Here is a 12,426-nt window from a genome sequence, read left to right as displayed (position 1 = left end):
TTCCAGCTGGTGGTCTGTTCTTCCTTAACTGTAAGCACTTTGTGGTTCACTGAGGCTGCAGAGAATAGTCCACAGTCTACGTGAGAGAAAATTGTGACCAGCACTTACCAGGGCACTACTGAACACAGGCAGTATCTTATAAAGTTAAATAGGGACAGGAACAGCCCAAAGGGCATAGTGACACTATTCATGTCAAAACCACAGATCCTTCAAAAGGGCACATAGTGGAGTTGTTCCCAAATGTAATTAGAATACTTGGGACCAAAAGGAACAAAACAAAATAAACCACAAAAAATATGAGTAAAATTTTGGATTAAAATCTATCTCTAGAGCAAGCAGAGTGAAATGGATGCGTTTCAGAACTATAAGAAATTAAAATGAGGGCTAAGGGGTTTTCTGACGTTAAAATTCTTGAGATTATCTCTATCAGTAAGTGATGTTGCACTAAAAATCCTCATTCACATCCATATATGCAATAACACGATTTAAATATGGTCCATGAGTTTGAAATTGAGCAAGAAAGGATATATGTTGGGTTTGGGAGGAGGAAAATAAGGAGGACAATGATGTAATTGTGTTAATATAAAAAAAATGAAAAGATAAGCTTTCCAAAAATCCTCTTTAGGATTGCTGTGTTGGAGATTTTGGTTTTAAAGAGCAAATCTTACTGTAAATCTTTTGACATTTGACGTGATACAACATTCATAATGTTGGCCGTGAAGATTAATTTCCACTCCAAATCTTGTTGGTAGTTTTTAATGCAAAAAATTAAAAAAAAATCTAAAGTCTAACGAGTTTCAATGTCTCACAGAGAGAAATGATGAGTTTATTTTTAAAAGGTGTTGAGGAAAGAAAAAAACAAGACAGATCATGAATAATGATAAGGAACTACACAAAAGATTGTTTTCAAATGTCTTCTACCCTGAGAATTTTGTAGCAGTTTTCTTTCTTTTCTTAATCAGAGGGCAAATCAGCTAGCCATGGAGCCTGGGTGGGTGGAAATTGGAACAGAGCTCCGGGGTTGACAATACTGTGCCTGCTTTGTGCTCAGAAGTGAAGGTCAATACACAAACTTAAACTAATGGAAACAACTCTCTGCTGATCCCCTTAGTGTTATCCAAAGTCTCTTGACTTTGTGTGACACATCAGTTGGTGATGATTGTGCTTACTATTTGTTCTCCAAATGACATCTTTTAACATGACTATTTGAGTGAAAATAATTACCAAAATGGAATTTATATTTGACTCTTTTCTCATGTTGCTGTTCAAAGGAAATTTCGCCATCTCTTAAACTACTTTAGAGATGCCAATAACATAAGTGAGTAATACTCTCTCTACTCCTGAATAATTTTCTAATTAACTCTGTATTTAAAAAAAAATTACCTGCTTTCTTTTCTCTACTCCAACAGTTTAAACGGATGTCTTCTTCTCACATAATAATCTGCATGAGTCAAAAAGCCACAGAGAGTGCCAGCCATGAAGAGAAACACCAATTAGAAAGAAGTGACGTTCATGTTTTGAAGAAAGAAACACATTAGCTGAGGGAGTTAGGACTTCACTGCTCAGCTCTTCTGCAAAAGAAAAGAATCTGAAGTGAGTTCTTATATTTCAAAGTGTTCAAAAGTCAGAATTAACTGCCAGAAATATTAAAAAAATTGAGTCTTTTTCATCACTAGGTGTACAGGGTCAATTTAATCCCTGTTGCTGTGCTTAAGTAATATGTAAACAACTGTGGGAGCAAGAGTCTAACTGACTCTTTCATGGAAAGAATAAGAGACTTCAGAAAGCACAGTCAATTTGTAAGCAATATTGATTAAACCTAGCCTGAAACTGTGAAACACTGCCATTGGAGAGAGAGAGACAGAGAGAGAGAGAGAGAGAGGTGGGTGGGTAGATGCATGGATGAGTGGATTGGTGAAGAGATGGAAGAATAGACAGACAGACACACAGACACAGACAGGCGGTTTTGCTCTCAAGATATCACAGATTAGAAAAAAATGAATTTTGGAGTTGTACCTGAAGCTCCTGGGGTCCTGTATCAAAGATCTGTCTCCATCTCTTCCAAATCCGCTTGTTTTAAAACATAAAAAACACTGTCATTTAAGCCTAGTGTGCTGAGATTAATTTCACCTTATCCGTCTGATTGTTTCTCAGCAAAGCCAAGTTCATTGCTACAGTCCAGCTACTTTAATCTACTTGAAGAAACTTCCCTGAACAAATACTGAACACTGAAATTTTCTTACTGAGGAGTGTTAGTCATTCAGAAATTCCACTGGGAAACAGAGTACTTTTAGTTTGTATCAGCTGCATAGTTATTTATCGATCCTAGTCACATGACCCCTGACCTCATACACATATGCTTTAGCATATGTATTCAAAATGCTAGAAGAAAACAGTCAGCGTGACTTCTCAGCCAAAAAAACAAATAAATAAAAGGTAATTCTTCCCACTGAGAATTGAAACTAACAGAGTATATATATTTTTATATAACAGTGTGTGTGTGTCTGTGTATAGATATATATGCATACATATACATATATATATGTATATATATATATATATATATATATATATATATATATATATATATATATATATATATATTCACCTGCTCTGAGAGCAGAAGCTAGATATCACACAGGATTTCACAAATTTATAAATGATGAAAATTCTTCAATTTAAGAGATTCACATTTCTTCCTGACATCCAAAGACGATGATGTATATAAGAATTTTCATTGTTTATTCCTGTATCTGCTGCAGGGCTTGAATTAGTCCTTTAAACCCCCAATTCTGATTGGGTTCTTATCTTATAAATGGATGAAGTGATAATTGATATTAGGAGGAGTTTAAAATCATACTGTATAGTACAGAGGTACCCTGCTGTAATTTGGCTGGCTAGAAACCCCAAATTATAAAAATATTCCACTCCCAAGTCAATCTGTTTCTAATCTTGTTTTCCCTAGTGCTGTCTGGCTTAAAGACATGAGCCACATCAGTGGTTCTGAACATTCATAAGTTAATAAATAGTCAGTTACATTTTAAAATATATTATTTAAAATTGTAACATTAGTTATAAATTCAGAACTTTTCCTACATCATTATCACTTATATTTTAAACAAAAAGGTTTTTGAACACCTTAATGAAATGCAGATTACAGCCTGGTAAAAATACCCTCCTATATAACATTTACATACTCATGGAGTTATAAATATTTGTGTCTAAATATAGGATATACTTTTAAAAGCAATTTCTCCACTTGTAAAACTTTAGAGATTGTATGATATGAAACTTTTGTTTAATTAGATGAGAAACCAAAGTGATTTCTTTGTTGTCCTTGTTGCTGTTGCTAATTTTATTTATTTATTTATTTATTTATTTATTTATTTATTTTATTTATATTCATTCATTCATTTATTTTACATCACAACTGCAGTTTCCCCTTCCTCCTCTCTTCCCCATCCCTGCCCACAACATCTCTTCTTCTCTCTCCTCCCCAGTCCACTCTTCCTCTGTTTCTCTTCAGACAAGAGCAGGTCTCCCATGAATATCAGTCAACCAAGGCATATCAATTTGGAGTAAAGCTAGATATGTCCTCTTCTATTAAGTCTAGGCAATACAACCCAGTAGAATAAAAGGGTCCCAAAAGCAGGCAACAGAGTCAGAGACAGCCCTGCTACCATAGTTAGGAGAATTAAAAACAAACAAACAAACAAACAAACAAACAAAAAAACCCTATATTTCAACAAACCAAATAATTCAATTAAAAATGGGGTATAGAGAACTCTCAACAGAGGGATCTCAAATGGCTGAGAAGTGCTTTAAAAATGTTCAGCATCCTTAGCCATCAGGGAAATGCAAATTAAAATGACTCTGAGATTCCATTTTACACCTGTCAGAATGTCTTTGATCAAAAACAGAAGTGACAGTTCATGTTGGTGAGGATGCAGAGTAAGGAAAACACTCCTTCATGCTGGTGGGAGTGCAAACTTGTATAGCCACTTCAAAAATCTATATGACAGTGTCTTAGAAAATTAGCAAGCTTTTTTTGTTCATATATATTGACTTACTATACCTTTTTTGGGTGTCCTGGTTAGGACAATGTTTTAGACCTGTAAATATTCCTTGAGGCTATGGTTAGCTCGGTGACACATTACTTGTCTTACAAGTAGGAGGACCAGAGTTCAGATTTGCAGAATCCATCTAAATTACCAAGCTGCCTAGTAATTATCTGTATGAAGAACATCTGGAAGCATAGGCTACATGCAAGATAGTAAACTGTAGAATTTGTCAGTTCTGGCTTCAGTGAGGGACCTTTCCTCAATGAATAAGGTGAGGAAAAATGGACATAAATGTCAATGTCAACACAAGCACACCCACCCCACCCTACCCCCCACACACACTTTGTTAACCCATAGAAGTGTTTACTCACTGATTAAAATTAAGTTTGCTGCTTAGTAATAAAATGGAATGCCCATCTTTGTGTGTTTAAAGGTTAAAGGCTTTATTCTTCATGCACTTTGACACATTAAGAGTAAACTGAATGTTTTCATGCTTTACATATAACCAAAGAGTGATTTGTACAATGGTGTTTTGAATTCTCCCTATCTCCGAGAGGAAAATCATATAAGTAAGGCTTGAGCCATTTTGAACAATTCTATGTCTAAAAGAAGCCCATGAAACAGGCAGGTGCAAATGCATTTAAATGAAAAAGGAAACCATATAGCTTTAAATACTCAAAAAGATATTTGTGCAGGTGATTGTAAAATGGCAAATTTGGGCAATATTTATCTCAAGGTGATGACTCCACTTTAAAAACAAATACAGAGTGCTGAGTGAAAAGCATTTATTCTAAATAGCATTAATTCCCATTTCAACTAGAAAAGAATAAATTTAAAGGACACTCCAAGGCTTCATGCAAGGGTCCTCTTGTAGTATATATATATAAAAAAAAAGCTGGGTGTGGTAGCGCATGCTTAATCCCAGCACTCAGGAAGCAGAGGCAGGCGGGTTTCTGAGTTCGAGGCCAACATGGTCTACAGAGTGAGTTCCAGGACAGCCAGGGCTACACAGAAAAACCCGGCCTCGAAAAACAACAAAACAAAACAAAACAAAACAAAACAAAACAAAAAAATTAAACTCTGTGGACATATTTAATATAGACTCTTAATGATTTATTTGGAGAATGTAGCACTAAATAGAGACTTCTTTTATCTTTTTAAATAAAATTTAATATTAAGTTTACTGTAATTGTTCTGAAAATGTTTGACCTACTGGACATAGAAGAATAGTTGAATGTATCATTTTCTTAGAAAAAAACAAAACCAAAAATTCAAATTAGAAATACCTTCACAGGTGTACCTGATAGGAGTAAAATTAAGATTTCCAAATACATAAACACAGACTACTTAGCAATATGTCAGAAAAAGTTTGAAATTGTCATTAGTAGAAATAAACGCTGACCTTCTCTCATGAGTTATCTTATACAATATCACACTTAATAAACTAAGTTTATGTTTAGAAATTGAATGAAAAATTGAATGTACAGATTTATAGTGATGGTACAAGATTTGGGTCATACCACGTCATTTCAATGTATTGATTTGGTAGAGCAAGAGTTTCCTCTTCCGTGAGCCTTGTGAGGCATCCCTAGGCATATCTATCAATTTATATATGCTGGAGCAGGCCATCATTGTCCATTCAAGATGAAGATCGGCTGGAACTCAAAGGCCTCCTCAGTTCTCCTCAGCTTATGTAAGAGTGCACTATATTATTTCTTTCAGTTTGTCTCTCTATTGTGCTGGTGTTGTTGTTTTGTTTTGTTTTATTTTGTTTTTATTTTTGACCACAATCACACCGAGTTCCACTTAAACTATAATTCCCTAACTTAGTTTAACTCTTTTATGTTTATTTGTATATTTGTGTGTGGGAGGCGGCAGGGGCGTGTTGCTGTTTGTCTGCTAAGCACAAGTGTGGAGATCATAGGACACCTTGGGGAAAATGGCCTTCTCCCTCCACCATGTGGTTTCTGGAACTGAGGTTGTCAAGCTTGGTTTCTTGGCAGCAGGGGCGTTTCCTCTCAGAGACATCTCACAGGCCTTGAGTACTAAAAGCTCGATCACTCCCACTGTGGCCACCCACACTGCCATAATTTAATGTCCTCCAAACTTTCCTATTCTCTTCCTCAACAACTCCACAGCCGCCGTGACTCCGCGTAGGCCCTTCACTTGCATCGTATGCTGCTTCATTTCTCACAATCACTGGGAAATCTGCCAAACTAGGGAGAGCTTTCCGCCTTTGCTGCACTACCAAACTTTACATTTTTCAGTTTATGGATTCTAGTTCATTCACAGCAGCCTCTGTCATTTGAAATCAGGTGGTGTTTGCTGTTCTGTGGGGTCACTATCTGGCTTATTCTAGAAGCAGATAACTTTTGGAAGAAACCACATCAGATAGACATAATCTGATCACCAATGAGTGTGTGTGTGTGTGTGTGTGTGTGTGTTATGTGCACGCACAATCGCGCACATGTACCTTCACACGCTTGCAGGTATGGTCTGTGTGTGCATCTTGTATGTGTGGTTTGTGTGTGCTCTTGTATGAGTGGTGTGTGTGCATGTATGTGGTGTGTGTGTGTGTGTGTGTGTGTGTGTGCACAGGACTTTCACTGGTTAATCAATGCATTGTTTAAGGATGCTAAGGCAATGCATAACGTGTAGCAGGCAAGAAGTCCGGTACTTTCTAGATTTTTTTTTTTAAGAGATACATCCAGAGAATGAGGCAGGTCTCTCTGGAGAAGCAGAGAGAGCTATCATGCCTTCCTAACAGACTTTACTCTAACAGCTGTGCATCTTGAAATGGGAATTGCAATAGTTAGGGCATGCTATTCTGGATGCGGAAAGTACAGCCTGCAAAATGACTCAAATAGCGTGTGCATGAAACCATGGAGAGCTGATCCTAGTCACAGCCCCTCACTGTGGCCTTATTTCCATTTCCTTTGATGAGAATCTGTCCGAGAGGCACTAAAAGTGGGTGTGCTGTGGACAGCTATTTCCATGCCTCAAGCAATAAAACAGTGGGGCTGGCAAATGTGGACAGAAGTAATGTAAAAACAAACAAACAAAAAAACCAAAAAACCAAAAACCAAAACACTTCGGCCTGAGCTGTTTCTTCATGATTGGAATGACTTTACATGTAACTTAGATGACTTCAGAAAGGTTTACATCCATCTCAAGTTAAAAAAAAAATACATTGGCAGCGATCAATCATGTGTAATCAACACTCTGCTTGGCCCCAGGTAAACTGTCATCAATTCAAATCTACAGCAATTAAAGAGAGAGAGAGAGAGAGAGAGAGAGAGAGAGAGAGAGAGAGAGAGAGAGAGAGCTCACAAATCTTTAAACGTGCTTCTGCAACAATATGAACTAACCAGTATCCCCAGAACTCCCAGGGACTAAACCACCAACCAAAGAAAACACATAGTGGAACTTGTGGCTCCAGCTGCATATGTAGCAGAGGACTAGTCAGTCATCAATGTGAGGAGAGGCCCTTTGTCCTCTGAAGTTTCTATGCCCCAGTATAGGGGAATACCAGGAACAGGAAGCAGGAGTGGGTGGGTTGTAGAGCAGGGGAGGTGGGAGGGGATAGGGGTTTTAGGAGGGGAAACCAGGAAAGGCGATAACATTTGAAATGTAAATAAAGAAAACATCTAATAAAACAATAAATAGAAGTGCTTCTGAAAGGTGGTATTGTCTATACTACACGGTGTGTGCTCAGATATGTATTATGTTCATGTAGACTTTGCAAATTTTAAAGGTTTCTATATTTTCACACGTTTTAATGTATCAGTATATTTAACAGGTACAATTGAAAACTATATTTTATTATCTTGCTCTTTTTTTTCCTCAACCTATTACAAATCGATAAGCAAAAACTTTCCATGGTCAGGCTCATGATAATTCTGAATACATAAATAGAAGGAAATGCCTTCCCTGCCTTTGTTTATGCCTTTTTAAAATTGGATACTTTATTTATTTACATTACAAAGGTTAGGCTCTTCAGAAGCCCCCTATCCCGTGCCCCCTCCCCCTGCTCCCATGAGTGTGCTCCTCCATGCACCCACCCACTCCCACCTAACCTAGATGGCTTCCCTGCCTTTGACCCCCACAGCCTGCTCACCTTCCTTGACTCTCTGCCAATTCCTTTCCTTAGGTTGACGTGGAGGTAGCTATCTTTTATTATAAGACAATTGATGGAATGGCTACCGGGCTAAGGAAAATGCTGTATTTTATACTTCAGCAACTTCAGAACAGGGCACTCACATGGGTGCCATTAGGCAGATTTCTCTCCTGTAAGAGAATGTGGTTGGGCTCTGAGGTAGAGAACAGACAGTCCTCAGAAGGGTGATTTCCCTATGTGCTCACCGAGGCTCAGATTCCCAGCTGTAACTGACCTAAGTCAGAGGTTCATAAAAGCTAGTACTCAGGCCTCTGTGAAGACAGGCCACGGATGAGAGTGAACAGAGAAGGATGGTTATAAGATCAAATAACTTTGTGGATACTCTTCAAAGGTTAGTACTTAGTATATTCTATTACAAAGATTATCAATATATAACATGAGGACAACAGTCAGAAATAAGACATCCCTCTATGTTTAATTTTAAAAATTGAGTATGTATGCATATGCATGTGTGTGCACAAGCTTGTTATGTAAATTGCATCGGGTAAGCTTGGGTGCCATTTCTTGGCAACCACTCATCTATCCGTTGAGGTGAGATCTCTTCAATCTCTCTGTCTCTGTTCCTCTGTTTCTCTCTTGTAGCCCCCCTTGCTGCCTCCTCCTCCCCCCTCCTCTCTCTCTCTCTCTCTCTCTCTCTCTCTCTCTCTCTCTCTCTCTCTCTCTCCTGGAAATCAGCCAGTTAGCTCCAGGTTCTGCCTGTTTCTGCTCACCAGCTCAGGGAATAGAATAACTCTCCATGATTCCAGGCTTTTAAAATGTGACCTATGAGGATCAAATTCTAGTCCTTATGCTTGTATGTAAGCCAGGTTACCAAATAAGTCATTCCTCACCTCTAACTGTGGTTTTTAAATGACTTCACTGTCTTTCTTTCTTTCTTTTTCTTTTTTTTTTTTTGGTTTTTCGAGGCAGGGTTTCTCTGTGTAGCCCTGGCTGTCCTTGAACTCACTTTGTAGACCAGGCTGGCCTTGAACTCAGAAATCCGCCTGTCTCTGCCTCCTCAGTGCTAGAATTAAAGCTATGTGCCACCATGCCCGGCTTCATTGTCTTTCTAACACATGAGCATTGTCTATTTTTAATCTTTATTGTGCTGTAATTGTACTACATATCACAATACAAAGTGCTGTTAGCTCTGACTGTGTGATGTGCATGGTTTATTTATAAAATACTTTTCTACCATTCTGTCTAAGACCTTCAGTTCACATCACCCCACATGTTTATATTAAATGAGTTTAAATGGGAGACTTTAACCTTTCCAGACAAAACTGACTTCTGCATAACTCCCACATTTCCTTGTCTCTCTATTAAAATAAGGAACATGCATTCTCTAATTTAGTTAGATCTTTATGAGGTAGTTTCAGTTTCAAATATGGGAGAGAAGGTGGCCATCTAATGCTCTGCTCTATAAATCATTAGAAGCACTGCAGGAAAGGAGGCCCATAGCTGACTTGGGTAAGCAACCTGTTGTTTGCTCCCCAAATTAATCTCTCTGACACTAAAAAGGAATAGCAAACCTATGAAGGCCATTCTTACCTCCATCCCCAAATCTAAATGGGCATGAAACCATGTCTGTTTATAATCTGTATCACATTGTCCTGTGCAAGTGCATATGACATTCGCTTTCTCTATGAGGTGGAAAGAGTCATATGCTAAGTCCCTCTGCCCACCTTTCAGTGACTCAGTATACTGGCTGGTTTTGTGTGTCAACTTGACCAAGCTGGAGTTATCACAGGGAAATGAGCTTCAGTTGAAAAAATGTCTCCATGAGATCCAGCTGTAAAGCATTTTGCCAATTAGTGATCAAGTGGGGAGGGCCCATTGTGAGTGGTACTATCTCTGGGCTGGAAGTCTTGGATTTTATAAGAAAGCAAGCTGACAAGCCAGGGGAAGCAAGCCACTAACATCCCTCCATGGCCTCTGCATCAGCTCCTGCTTCCTGACCTGCTTGAGTTCCAGTCCTGACTTCATTTGGTGATGAACAGCACTGTGGAAGTATAAGCTGAATAAACCCTTTCCTCCCCAACTTGCTTCTTGGTCATGGTGTTTGTGCAGGAATAGAAACCCTGCCTAAAACTCCTTGTCTAGCAGCATATGAAATACAATACTTTTTCTTCATGATTTTGTTTTCAGAGCCTGCCCTGTGAATTTTGTGAGTTCACAGAATTCCTTTTATTATTTGCATTGCCTCAGTACTTGGCATAGACCTTGGTGGGATATTTTATTGGGGTCATGCACATGTAGAAATAATTTGGAATGCTTTAGGTTTTTCTAGCTCTCTCAGCACTTGAGCTCCAAAGCACTCTGAGGTTCCAGGGTCTAATTCACATGCTTATGGAATCAGTTTACTTACTATATTTTATAAAGAAGACTATACTGTCTTTTATAACTAAATGCAGACTGCTTACACACACACACATACACACACACACACACACACACAGGAGAGAGAGACAGAGACAGAGACAGAGAGACAGAGAGACTGAAGTTTTATTAATGCAGAACATTTATCGAAGTATATAGTCAAATATGTTGGACTTTGCTATAGGGAAATGTTGAAAGATTGTATCTAATTAAAATTTTCCATTCAGAAATCATTAGAACTATCAGGTAATTTGATAGATTTGACTTGAAGAGAATTTTCAGATTGCAATACTCAAAATCAAAATAAAAGAAAATTTTGAGTTTGGTATTTTTTAGTACCTATTGAAATGTATTCTTTGAACAATATCTATTTATATAAATTCTTTCCAAATGCTATCATTCAGAAGTCATGTTCTTGACAAGTACATTTTCCCAAACCATAGTATTTCCTGAGATCTGAATGAAAAAGATAATGCTTTTTATGAAAGCAATGCCTAGTAGTTGGTAAAAAGAAACCAGGTGACAGATATTTGTCATTAATAACAACGGCTCATGGTTCAATGTGACATAAATATGTGCTGAAGAGGACCAATATAGAAGCATAATGAAGAACAAAGCCTGGCACAATCCTAGATGTTTTTGTAAACATCTAATTAGCACAGTCATTATAAAACAGTAAAGGAAATTGAAAATTCATATTTTAATAACTATTATATGCCATGGCTGGTATTTACACATCATAGTTTTACCTTTTAAATTATAAGACACTTCCAAATAGACGATTCTCTTCCAAAGAAACTAAAGCTCAGAGACTTCATTTTCCTTTCCAAGAAAGTAGCAAAAGGATATATGTAATGCCAGGTTTTGTAAAACTCTACCACTTTGTTGGGTTCTGAGGAATAAATGCAATCTTCAAAATTGAGGCAAAGTTATGATTTAAGAGAAACATTTTAAAAGAATAAAAATCATCATGCCATAAGTAGCAAGTGTAAATTCAAATCCACGATGCTGACAAATGTGGAACAGGAAACACGTTTGTGTAAACCGTATAGCTAAGTACCAAACCCTACAGACTGAAGGCCGTATGGGAACGGATTCATGAACCTGACTCGTAGAGAGATCTCTGAATCCTCGATGATTCTAAGAAGGCAGTGTTTATTCAGCAGCTTGTGTATTTATCCCAGGGCATGTAGTGTTAGGAGCTAAAAGCTCAGGGTATTCTGGACACTGAGCTGTGAAACATCAGTACCAATTCAGAATGAGGAAATAAATTCAGCTGAAAATGTGCCCAAAACATCCAGGTAAAAGTCCAAAATCCACTTACCTACAGTTGTCTTGATTCCACTTATAGGAACTTTAGTTCCAAATGAAATGTTTTTTTAACAATTTCAACTTTGTCTCTTTATGTTGTTGTTAGATAATAAGATGCAAGAGAAAGGCAATCTCAGTGGTGGTAACTGTTTCTGGAAGAAATAAGAAGGTCATGCAAGACAGGAGAAGTGTGGCTTGGTTTTGTGATGGCTACAGAATGGGGGTAAAAATGAAAAAAGAGGTTGAAAGGTTGATGTCTAGAGGCTAAAAGTTGCCCCTGGAGACAGGAAGCAAGGACCTAACTCACCTTCACGTCCTTATCCCTCTCTCCTTACTGCCAGGGAGAGAGCCTTTACTGCAGCCATGCATGGCTTGGCTGACCCTGTCACTGCCACTATGCCAGGCAGAAATAGTCATCACCTCTACCCATTAACATCAGTTTTTGCTACTTGAGGTCTCCATAGCCTCTGCCGCAGCTGGTGGAGAAACTGCGCCCTGCTTCACAGAATGTGAACAAAA

The 12,426-nt window shown here is 38.0% G+C and overlaps 1 long non-coding RNA gene across 1 annotated transcript in view; it reads right to left on the bottom strand.

Moving 5' to 3' along the window:
* Positions 1–12,426, bottom strand: part of LOC110300807 — a 45,591-nt gene that overhangs the window by 21,059 nt on the left and 12,106 nt on the right. Inside the window, exons 2-4 of the long non-coding RNA XR_002378636.1 lie at positions 11,346–11,488; positions 8,179–8,348; positions 1,384–1,571 (exon numbers count right to left, since the gene is read on the bottom strand). This is a non-coding gene — a long non-coding RNA (uncharacterized LOC110300807). The remainder of the gene's footprint in view (positions 1–1,383; positions 1,572–8,178; positions 8,349–11,345; positions 11,489–12,426) is intronic.

Source organism: Mus caroli, chromosome 8 (assembly GCF_900094665.2).
Source record: "Mus caroli chromosome 8, CAROLI_EIJ_v1.1, whole genome shotgun sequence".
Classification (NCBI taxonomy): Eukaryota; Metazoa; Chordata; class Mammalia; order Rodentia; family Muridae; genus Mus; species Mus caroli.
This window is presented reverse-complemented; position numbering and strand designations above follow the sequence as displayed.